Below are 13,250 nucleotides of genomic sequence, written 5' to 3'. Positions count from 1 at the left end.
AAAGCTTATTCACATTTGAGTCCTATCCAAGTCAATAGAATAAACTGGTAATTAGTAAGAGTTTAGTAAAGTTTCCAATTAAAAAATATCAACATGCATAAATCAATAACATTTGTTTAAATAGTCATCAATTAGAAAATATAATAGAAAATAAGACATCACCTATAATAGCTCCAATGCTGAAGTATCCAGTAATTAATAAATAATATACAAGGTCCTTCATGAGAAAAATATCAGAACTCTATTAAGGTATATTAAAGGAGAGCTAAATAAGTGGGAATATATACTATGATCACGAATTGCATAACCTATAAAAGTATCAATTCTTTCCGAGTTAATCTGTGAATTCAGTACAATTCCAAGCAAAATCCTGGTGGTCATTTGATAGAACTTGACAAACTGACACCAACATTTAAATTTAGGAATAAAACCTCACAAATGGACAAGATCATTTTGAAACAGAAAAACAAAGTGGAAGAAATTACCTTACCAACTGTCACACATATTGCAATGCTACAGTAATAAAGAATGAATACTAAAGCACAGTAATAGACAACAGAATAGCCTTGAGAGAAATCCATGAATCCATGCAGACTTGCTATGTAATGAAAACGATTCCACGCATGTATGGGGAAAGAATGGATTATGTAGCTAATGATGTTGAGAAATCTGGTTCATTATATGGAGATTTGTGTGTGTGTGTGTGTGTGTGTGTATGTATATATATAAAATATATATTTTTATATACATATATACACACAATATATACATTTATATGTATATATACAACTATATAAAATATAAAACTATATTATATATAATATATAAATATATATAAATATAAAATATAAAAATAAATTACAAACGGATGAAAATATAAGTATAAAAGGTAAGTGTTTAAAGCTGACAAGAGAAAAGGTAAGAAGTATTTTTGTAACCTTGTTCTGAAGCAAGATCATGAAACAAGGCTGTAATGAGAATGATGGGCTGCACATCAGAATGAAAGTCTTCTGCTTAAGGGACATCATAGCAAAGCTAAGAGGTGGTGAGAGATAACATGTTTTCAATGCCTAAAATGCTTAAGAGGTTACAATTGAGAACATACTAGATATTCATGCAATTCAGCAAGTAAAAGGCCATATGATAGAACTTGAAGCAGCAATCAGAAGTAATGAACTAAATTTACATAACTACAAGACTAAATCTCAACAACACATTGCGGAATGAAAAAAAGCAAGAAACAAAATTTATAGCACCATATATTTATGTAAATTGCAGCATATAAAAATCTATCCAATATGCTTTTTAATAATATACATACACATAGAGATTGAGTAGATTGAGCACCTATTCAGTAAAGGAGAGGGAGTGTGTGGTTTAAAGGAGTCAACTCAGAGAAAATGTTATAAGAAATAAAGGCTCTGCATCACTTGACGATGATCATATGCTGGAAACTGAGAAGCATGTTGAATTCCTTCGTGTGGATTTATTATGGTTGAAGGAAGAAAGAGGAAGTGAGGAGGCAGGGGAGAAGGGGGAAGAGTGTAACAGAGAAAGGGTCAATCAGAAAAATAGAGAAGCAGAGATGTCCTAAGTGGTTTTCATTGCCCACTTCCTAATGCCTCATGGCTGTAGTTCTCTTTTGGTCTTACTGGTGCATAGGGAGAGTAGGTTCAGAAGGATAGCGTGTATTTTGACAAGAGGAAAGGAGTTGTATGATCTGTTTTCATACAGCTATATAGAACTTCCTAAGAGTGAATGATTTATAAAGGAAAGAGGTTTAATTGACTCACAGTTCAGCATGGCTGGGGAAGGCTCCGGAAAATTTACAATCATGGCAGAAGGCAAATGGGAAGCAAGGTGCTTTCTTCACAAGGTGGCAGGAAGAAGAAGTGCTGAGCAGAGCTGGGGAAGAGCCCCTTATAAAACCATCAGATCTCGTGAGAACTCACTATCACGAGAACAGCATGGGAGAAACTGCCCCCATGATTCAATTACCTCCACCTGGTCTCTCCCATGACATGTGGGGATTATGGGGACTACATTTCAAGATGAGATTCGGGTGGGGGCACAAAGCCTAGCCATATCAGGGGTTATAAGAATAAGCTGGGAGGAGGGTGGTGCCTTACTCGTCTTTGAAATAAAAAGTGTATTCTCAAATACATATAGGAAGTGTAATCACTTAGATTATATCCCTTTGGATCAAATAAGCCCCCTCTGGGACTGAAATCTATCTTCAATTTAAAGTCTTGTTTCCAATGGCTCCCAAAGAAAATCTAACTATTCTATACTCAATTCACACTTAAGGGGTTGCTGAGGGCAAAATATAAAGACATTATCGGGATATGGCTTCCACTACTTTTCCCCCCTGAGCATTAGATTTCAGATTACTGTCAAAAGACAAAAAATTACAACTTTAAAGATCTTAGTTGGCTTTTATTCATGATTCAAGAATTGGGCAGCCCTCAGAACTACAGCAGGTTCAAAAAACTCCAGCCAGCAAAGTGATTAGACAGTATTTACTGACAGAAAATGGAAGTGAGATATAGAGACAGCTTAATTGGTTACAGCTCGGCATCTTGCCTTATTTGAATCAGCTGGCTGCCTGCAATTGACTGACTGAAGCTCAGCTGCTGTAACCAACTAAAGCCCAGCTGTTTACCCAAGTGCACTCCTAAGTTAATTAGTTTCATTTAGCATGAGTGACTCCATATTGGTTTGGTCTTTTGGGCCCAGTGCAGCAGCCTAGTCCAAATCGATAGGCTCCTACAAATTTTATTATTTAACATTTTAAATGAAATGGAATAATATTTAAATAAAATGTCTCCACTACTTATTTTTCTCTTCTGGATGTTAGATTTTGGATTACAAACCCATCTCGGGGAAGTTTCCATGCCTTTGGTGTTTGAGCCTGGATCACTGAATAAGTGGATGATTTGTTAACCAGAATGGTGTAACTTCCACTCTCCACTGTCATTTCCTTCCATCTGTCCAGTTGCCTGCCCTTTTCTCTAAATGGCTTTTATTTGCAGCATTTCATCTGAATTAAATTCATTGGTCTTCCTCTAATTAGCCAAAATTATCTCATTATCAGCCCATGACTGGTTAATTATCTGATTACCTGCAGTATCAATCAACAAGTCATTTCCTCTGATTTAATTTGTAAGCTCACAGCACTGAGACGTCATGAGTTCCTTTCCTGTCAGACATTTATTAAGGGGAGAGGATTTATTGCCCTCCCAGCAGATATTTCTTTCACTGTTACCAGCTTCTCATTACAGTTGGTTAAACCTCCATTGTGATACCCCCTCTAGTCTGGACTTAAACTTCAAAAGCTGTTTTATACTCTGGAGGGACTCAGTAGTATCATGAGCTTCCAAACAATAACTTTTGGAATCACACAGAAAAGCTCTTACTAGAACATATTGGGAAAAGGCAGTGGGAGGCTTTGAATCTCGTTTATGCCTTTGGTTAACAGAATTTAACAACTGATATTTCAAAGGGCCATAATTAGGTCTTGAATTAATGTTTCTTTACAAAAATAACTTGGCCTGATTTCTTGAGACCTACAACATTTTTTTTTTTTTCATGTGGGGCGGTAATTGGATGGGATTGAGTCTTAGAGGGCAAGATTTTTAATAAAATATGTTTCTTGATTTTGGTAAAGTTTCCTCATCTCAAGTGTACAAGAACTCCATCTATTCAAATGTTTTTGAGCTCCTGTTATTGTCAAGGCTTATGCTAGGTATTGGGGACACTGAGGTGAAGGTGAGACAATTAATAGATAAGTACTGCTTGGTTTGTAAGGCTGAAAAAAGTAATGAAATGAAAACTCTTCTAACGTGTAAGACCTTTGGTTCTGATGATGTTTTGTAAAAAGGGTCAAAACAAAGCTATTCCTTCTCTTGGAAAAATTCCCTGAATAGACTAATGCTGAATTTCTTAGCATATATTCTTTTGTTTTCTTTTGTTTTTTTTTTTGTTGTTGTTGTTTTTTGCTTATGTTACCCTATTACAACTAGAGAACACCAACAGATGTTTAATTCAGACCCTGAATAGCATATATTGTTTGAAACCTTTGTTTTTCAGCAGACGTATATGGAGCAAATCAATTGAGCTCAAAAGAGAAACTACGGTATTATTTTAGGCATTCAATTTTCTATTGATCTTCTTGTTACAAATATACTTCTGTATGTACAACTTTAGAAGGAAAAGCATCTATATGTCATTAAATTGCCCTCTGCCTTTCCAGGCTAGCTGAGTGATACTTTGACTAACAAATAATATGTGATGTTCTTCCATCCTCGGAGAGGGAAATGGTTAAAATCTAAAAGCAAGAGACAAAATGCCACGTTTCATGTACGAGGCAAGCTCCAAGGACTTGCATGAGCTCCCTGTTTGAGGCAAGCTCCAAGGACTTGCAGGAGCTCCCTGTTTGCAGCCAGTGCGAGTTACCTTGGGATCCTGCAGTTAGAATTGTAGGGTGCCTTTATATGTCCGCAAACTCCTAATGGTGGGACTATGATTAGGTATGTCCAATTTGGAAAAGAATTTGGCATTTCTATTCAATTTGAGGATATGCAGACCTTACCTATTGACTCAGGACCTCTATCTCCAGACAAATACCTTACCACAGAAACTTATACATAAATATACCAGGATAATGATTCCAGCAGCAAAATGCAAACAACTTGAATGTTCATCAACCCGTAGAGGGTAGAATGGATAAGCGGTCATATTTACATAGTGTAACAGTACAGCAATCAGAAGAGTACACTACAATTATACACATCTACATGAATGAATTTCACAAAGATGATGTCAAGTGGAAGACACATGTCAAAAAATGATAATGGTAAGACTCCATATCAAGTTCTAAAACAACCAAATTAGCAAATTTGTTTAGAGATGCATGGGAAGGTGTTAAAATTATAAAGAAGGCCAATAAAATGGTTACCATGATAATCAACAAATTGGATACGACTAGGAAATAGCACACAAATGTTGAGGGGACGGCAGGCAATATTGTTTTGCAGGGGGCATTGCAGAAAATATTATCTCTGTAGTTGCAAAGTGTAGTTGCAAAGGCATTTTATTTGTGACGAGTGAACTGTGCATATGTTTCTAGGCACTGTTCTGCATGTCTATTACATTTCAAATAAAAAAAAAAGTCTCCCTTTCTTGGAAATACAATCTAGTGCTTTTGACTCAAGCCTGTCAGGAACACTCTAGACAGGCTTCCCTCTACTGTAGATGCTTGGGGCTCATTCACGCTGTCATTCCGGATCTGCTCCTGCATTTCTCCATGCCCCAGGGGGTAGAAGCAATTAGCTGATGATGCCCTCCCTGCAGAGCACAGTCTTTCCCAGCGTCAGCCCCTGCCAGCTGTATCTACACAATCTGCATCTCTTTGGGGGATCACTCTGTAAGCACAGACTGCAGCCCACTGACAGCTTCCAGGGGATTGCTGACAACAGCTACAGCAGGGCTCAGAGCTGCACTTCTGGGTCAACATGAGTTGGAAACTGTGGCAAGATTCTCATTTAACTGTGGACTCTGATTTCAAACCTTTGGAGGGTAGACACTTGGTAGGGAGTATTAGGGTTTGATTGAAAGAGAAGAGAGACTAGGGGAGGAAGCTGCTGATGCCAGAGGAGACACACTTCCTCTGATGAAGCCTTTTCTGCATATGTATGATCCTTGTATTACCAAATACTCCAGGGTGAGGAAACACATAGGAACTGACATGTTGGTGTGGTTAAGTGAATTTATTCATTCATTCAACAAGCATGGCTGACTAACTTCTGGGGCTCAGATAAGATGGGACATACAGTGAAGAAATTTTAAAACACAGATCATACCCTTGGGAAGCTCAAAGACAAAATACAAGACAGGTATGTAAGTAACTGCAGGTACATCTTCTGATGTGTATAATGGGAGATACAAGCATAGGTGCACAGAGGAGGGGTGTACCTAACATAAGGGAGGGGAGGGGGGAAGGGGCATAGCTACTTGGTTGGTATTCACTGAAGTCACTGTGACTGAACCTAAAATCACCATCTTCTTCCCCAAACCCTTTCCTCCCCCTGTATCTCCAATCCAGAGTAATGACTTCCCATCTTTCCCCAGGAAAACTGAGGAGAGGGAAAAACCCAAACAGAAAGAAATGGGGAGTCATATTTAGGTCTGGTCTCTCATTGACCACCTCTTTTATTCATTGCTAGTTCTGGGTTCTTCAAGGACTGCCACCCAATGGCACTCTTCCAGATCACAGGTCTGAGAAAATTGAGAAAGAAACAAAAAGTAGGAGACGACATCAAAATGTTACCTTTTCTCCCTAGAGAGGCTCAGTGGAAGACATGGCTTTAGATCTGTGGACCAAGAAGGCTTGCAAATACTGAGCCTCAAAATTTGTTAGGGTCATCCATGCAATCGCAGCAGCATGACAGGGCATCCCATGTGGATTGGCTATCCAGATAAGATTTAGGGCATGAAGAAATGGAGTACTTGTATTCTTGTAGACAGGCTCGCTCCCAAGGGAAAAGGGCTAAGCTGAGCTGAACTGAGCATGCCCAGTTATTCTTTCCAAATTCACCAATTCAATGTCATTCCACCTCCCTCAAGAAGGAAGAGAATGCAAATGGTATAAGAGTCCAGGTGTGTGCTTAAGAAAAAATCCTTCCTTATGGAAACCCAGAGTGTACAAAAGCCTAGTCCTATTTGGTAAATAGCTCATGATTTTGTCTGCTCATCTCCAAACCCATTGCCATAACTACCGTCTTTGTCCAGACCTTCTCCAGTTAATTGCCTAAATTGCTCCTTCCTACCCAAGTTCATACCCGAATCTATGTCTCAGGCTGAATAACCTTTGTATAAACCAACACAGTCTCATATTTTTCACCTTAAAATACTTCCTTGGCTCACCTTTGTTTCCATGATCAAGCTCCGAATCATTTGCTTAAGACACAAGATCTTTAATCAACTGTATTTTGCCAACCTGTCTTGATTTATTATTTGGACACTTTGTCATGTTTACCTCATTCCAGCTAGTTCAAATTACTGGCAGTTCCTTTAACAAACCAAGATTTTTTATACCTTCCTCACTCCTCCATCCTTCTGCCTGAAATGTCTTCTTTTCTTTCTCTGCCTGGGCAACTCTTCCTTGGTCTTCAAAACAGTCCCACTCCCACTGACTTTCCATCCAGAAACTACCCATCTGACTTAAACATCCCTTTTCTCTGCTCTACAGCATCTCATGTATGCCTCTGTCATAGTAGATGCCCCACTGTCTTCCATTTTTTGCTTGTTATCTCCTAGAAAACTGAATTCCTTGAGGGCATTGACACTTATTTCTTGTCTAACCAGTGCTGAGTCCTAAGTCTGACACAGAATGGATGCGCAGAAAATGTGTGTTGAACAGATGAATGATCAGACAATCTCTACGGGTCATTCTTGTTTTGATATTCCATGATTTAATGGACCTAACGCATCACAGTAAAAGGAATAGAAGCAGCTGGGGAAAACATAAAAATTGACATCTGGACACCCCTTCATAGTTTACAGAGCCTTTTTATTTACTCCTCTGCCTGTTCCCACCGGGCATTCCTGACCTTGACTCTGGAGCCTAAGCATTGCTGACAAAGCCACCAATAGACTGAGCTCACTATTTTCTGGTGAGAGCTCCTTCCATGCATGAGGGCAACTAGCAGGACAGGTGGGGCAAGGTGGTTTTGTGAATGTTATCTACACTGCACATAATACAACAGCAGGAGAAAGAACCTTGCCCTAGACAGTCTTAGGGTGGCCCTTTTGTTAACCGTAAAATACCCTTTCCCATGTGATCCCAGCCAAGGACCTCTCCTCAAATCCCTTCCAATTTTCATTCATCTTTTTCTCAACATGGAGCTCTCAACACCACGTGTGGGATGCTCGGACCCTGATTACTATGTACCTCATTTTGTGTTTGTGTGTGTGTGTGTGTGTGTGTGTGTGTGTGTGTGTGTGTGTGTGTGTTTCTCATAATGACATTAGAAGGGGATCACCATAACAGGGGTAACCAGGAGTGGTAGCTGAGAAGTCCAGTTTTAGCAGAACCTTCTGATCCTCATGGTTGGCTTCCACCATCTTGTACCCACCCCCCAGCCTCTGCCTCCTTATCATGTCTGTGTCTCCCAATGTCATGGTGGATGTGATATGCTCCTTTACACATCTTATTTCTACCAGTGGAAGATAAAGTACAAAATGCTCTCAATGCATCTACCTCTAGAAGATCTCTAACCAAATGCATTATATACACTTAATTCTTAACCTATAAATTCCCATAATTTACTACAACAAATACTCTTCTCACCAATATTATGTATAATTTTTGTACACACTATTTTATCTAATTTTCCTAAAAATCCAACTTTGTTGGTCTAACTATTCTCCTCATTTATAAATTTTAAAAGCTCAGGCTCTGAGAGAGAAATGGATTTATTTAAAGACTCCATGCTGATAAGGGATCAAAATAAAATGAAAACAGCAACAACCCAAACAACTATGTACTGAATACCTTCTATGAGCCAGGCATTCTTCTAGGTACTTGAGATATGAACAAAACAGATAGTGCATCTTATTGATGAGAGGAGAACTTATTGTATCAAAATATTAAAATTTATAGATTAAGAACTAAGTATATATATTGCTTTTGGTAAGAGATTTTATAGATCCCATTCTAGAGAGGGTGATAGACAACACAGAGAAATAAATTGCAGAGAGATTTCGAAGATAATAAGTAGAACGTGATACAAGGTCCGAATATGGAAGGTAGAGGCAGAGAATTACTTTAATTAGGGTGGTCAGGGAGCTCTCATTGAGAAGGTGATGTTGAAGCAAAATATTAGGTATCTGAAGGAAGGGTATTCTAGACCAGTGGTCCCCAACCTTTTTGGCACCAGGGACTGGTTTCATGGAAGACAACTTTTCCATGGACCGGGGTTGACGGAGGGCATGGTTTTGGGATGATTCAAGTGCATTATATTTATTGTGTACTTTATTTCTATTATTATTACATTGTAATATGTAATGAAGTAATTATACAACTCACTATAATGCAGAATCAGTGGGAGCTCTCAGCTTGTTTTCCTGCAACTAGACGGTCCCATCTGGGGGTGATGGGAGACAGTGACAGATTACCAGGCATTAGATTCTCATAAGGAGCATGCAACCTAGATCTCTTTCATGTGCAGTTCACATTAGGGTGCTACTCCTATGAGAATCTAATGCTGCCACTAATCTGACAGGAGGCAGAGTTCAGGTGGTAATGCAAGTGATAGGGAGTGGCTGGAAATATAGACGAAGCTTCCCTTGCTCTCTTGTTGCTCACCTCCTGGTGCAGCCTGGTTCCTAACAGGCCACAGACTGGTACTGGTCCATGGCCTGGGGGTTGGGGACCCCTGTTCTAGGTAGGGGGGCCAGTGTGGAGGGAGGAGACCCAGGGGCTGGTGCAGGGTGTGTGGAGACAGAGTTGCAGGAGGTGATGTTGCAGAGGTAAGATGGGGGTGATAGTCACACGAGGACTTATACCCAGGCCTTCTGACTCCATGTCCAGAATTATTTTTATTGTGTAGCCCAGAAGAAACCATAAGGAATGCTATGCAGCAAGAAATAGTTATTAGAGCTAAAAATAGACTAAGTCAAAGGTATACCCTGGGCCATCTATTCATCAACATGAGAAAGTTGTGATGCTATTTCAAATGTCATGATTTTCACATCCCATCAGGTTAAAGAGATCTGTGCACTGTGGACAAGACACAAATTGCTCTGGGTAACTTTTCATGAGTATAACCTGGACTCAGCATGTATATTCCCCTGTAGTGAAAAATCAGGTTCAATCTTAAGAGAAACGTCGGAAATATTTTGAAATTTCCCCATCAGTCGTTTGAATACCGTTATTGGGACCTTCCATTTCTACCCAATGCATTACTGCTCTGAACGAATTCCTCTCTACTGCAGAAGACAGATGGAACCATAGTTTAATGAGAGCCCCAAATTTTGATATCGGTAACCCTTCTTTGAGTCTCATTTCCCTTAGGGAAAGAGTCTGAAGGTACAGAACTCACCTTGTGATAATGATAACAAGTTGGGAGGAAGATTCTAGCTCAAAATGACAGGATGATGTGCATGTTTGCTGGAGAGAAATGCCTTTATGCACAGCCCCTGAAGGGAGGGACAGACAGGCAGGCTCACTCAGGAGCTGATACCTGGTGTGATCACTGCCTCCGCGCTGACTCCCCCTGCTGCCTGAGCAGGCTGGGTCCTGCCACCGCACAGCATGTCTTTAAACGAACATTTGCACACAGCGCCATTGCCCTCAGAATCGACTTGGAAATTCATGAGAGTCCTAAGTGCCAACTGTGGCACACAAACTCCAAGCTGCTTTGTTGGAAAGGGAAGTTCATAGAACAAGATAAAAACAGAATGGGGATAATTTTTAAAGTTCTTTCTCATGTACAGAAAACTTACAACCTTCACAATGATGTAAAAGTGTAATTTTTTCTTTGGGGACATGGACTTTGAACATGGGTTTGAATCCTGGCTCTTCCTTTATTAGCTTATGACCTTGGACACATTTCTAACTTCTCTGTGGGTCTGTTTCCTCATCTTTACCTTGTAGGACTTTTGTGAAAATTAAATGGGATAAAGTTCACAATATGCCTAGCCAGGAGTCTGGCACAGAGAAGGTGATCAATGGCCATTATTAATATAGGCCCTTAAAAATCAGTTATATTAAAATGAATAACTTGAATAATTTCTTGGCCCATAAGTGCTAACCATAAAAATGGTAATTTTTCCCCTTAAGCTTTCATTTCTACCTGCCAGAATCTAGACCAGAGCATCAGGAAGAGGTAGTGGCTATGACGTAAAGTAAGTGTCTTATATTATGTTGAAATACTAATATAAACCATGTGCCCTTACTTTCCCACAAAAACGCAAACTTCTCATTTATAGTCCAACAAGATAATTTAGTATCTGGCAGCAAGAGGCACATTCCACCCCTGAACATGATGGTTTGCCTTTACAAACATGATCTGATTTCCAAATTGGGGCAGAGGGAGCAAGACATGATAGCAGCTTTCAATTTTAAATAATACTTCTTTCTCTAAAAAATTTTTTTGTAAACTTGGTTCTATGTTTCCCAGGTTGGTCTCAAATTCTCAGCATCAAGCTATCCTCCTATCTCAGCCTCCCAAAGTTCTGGGATTACAGGCATGAGCCACCATGTATGGCCTTAAATAATATTTCCTAGCTAATAGGAAATTTTTTAGTGCATATAAAAGTTCCTAGGAATCATAAAAAAAGGACAAAACACCGAATCTAAAAATGGGCCAAAGACTTTCACAAGTATCTCACAAAAGAAGATATCAGATGGCTAAAAAGCATATAAACATGCTCAATAGCATTACTTAATAATAAACTAAAATCTCAACCAGATAGAACTACACACCCACCAGAATGGTTAAGCTTACAAAGACAATATCAGATGCTGACAAGGATGTGGACCAACTGGAACATTTGCACACATTGCTGACGGGAGTGTAATTTGGTCTGATCACTGTAGAAAATTGTTTGACACTAAAGCTAAACATTACTTATTACTCAGCTATCCCATTCCTAAGTATAGGCCTACGAGAAGTGAATGTATATGATGACAAACATCAGTGCACGGAATCATGCACATGCTAAAAGTCATTGAGTTGTACACTTAAGAAAGCACGGTGGCTCACATCTGTAATCCTAGCACTTTGGGAGGCTGAGGCGGGCGGATCACTTGAGGTCAGGAATTTGAAACCAGCCTGGCCGACAAACCCTGTCTCTACTAAAAATACAAAAAGTTAGCCAGGCATGGTGGGAGGTGCCTGTAATCCCAGCTACTTGGGAGGCTAAGGCAGGAGAATTGCTCGAACCCAGCAGGCAGAGGTTGCAGTGAGCCAAGATTGCACCACTGCACTCCAGCCTGGGCTACAGAGCGAGACTCCGTCTCAAAACAAACAAACAAAACAAACAAAAAGAATGGTATAATTTACTTCATGTAGGTTATACCCTGCCTGATTAAAATAAAAAGAGGTGAAAGGAGGTGTCTTTCCATGAGGAAAGACGGAATGACATGGAAAATGTTCAGGCAGAGTATGGGTAACTATCAGGAATGGTTCACAGAAGACTCTGCATTAGGATGAAAGGATCCACATCGGGCTCCTCACCTTGGTAAAATCTGTAGAGATCATTTAGATTAGAAATGTGCTTCCATGCTGGGCAGTTTGTAATACAGAACTCTAGAGAGAGGAAAATGGAGTCAGAGATTTCTGTCTTGTAATGGTCTAAAACAGGATTTTTTAACCAGGCACTAGATTTTAAATCTGTTTTCACACTCATTGCTTTTACCTCAGTGGAAGTTGCTTATATGAGGGGACCCCTTTGGCACCTGTCATGATCCCACGAGTCCTGCCTACAGGGATGTTATTTCTGCATCCCAGTTGAGACTGTCCAACCTCTCCAAATGAGGAGCAGGACAGTATGGTGGTTACGAGCAGGGCGGGTTGTGATCTTGACTTGAACAGAAGCATAGTTGTTAAGAGGGCAGGCTGACATTGACTCCCTGGATTGAAATCCTCTTTGTCCTAGAACAAGTTATTCAACCCTTCTAAGTTTTATATGTCAAATGGGAATAGTGGATTACATGAAATAATACACACCAGGGCCAGGCATACAGTAAGTACCTAGGGGCAACATCACTCCCCCAGGGGATAAAAATTGTTTCTTGGGGGTGAAAATCTTAGAGATTACAATAGTTTGTGGCCCTCTAAGAGGCCACAGCACATAGAGAGCTCTATGGTGTACCTGTGGTATCACAAGGAGGGGTGGTTAGATAAACAATGTCTTAAGAGACTCCACAGGGAGGTGATAATGGAATAAGGGTTGGTCATCACTGGATCGGAGCCTCCCGACTAAGGTGTAGCTTCATTCCCTGTCTGACTCAGAGCCCTCATCCTGCTCCCATTCCTCCTGCAGGCAAGGCTATAGGCAGCTTGATGGCTAATGAGTTTGCTGGGTCAGTCTCCAGGTTTTACATCTCTCTTTGTTTCTTCTTTCATGAGCCAGTGATCCATGAGCCACTAGAAAATGCACTTACTTCAAACCTGATGAATTGTAGCTTTTCTAGGATTTATTTCTAGTCTTTCCCCCACATCCTTCACTTTCTCTTGTATTAA

Source organism: Gorilla gorilla, chromosome 8, assembly GCF_029281585.2.
Source record: "Gorilla gorilla gorilla isolate KB3781 chromosome 8, NHGRI_mGorGor1-v2.1_pri, whole genome shotgun sequence".
NCBI classification, from domain to species: Eukaryota; Metazoa; Chordata; class Mammalia; order Primates; family Hominidae; genus Gorilla; species Gorilla gorilla.
Note: the sequence above shows the minus strand (reverse complement) of the source record.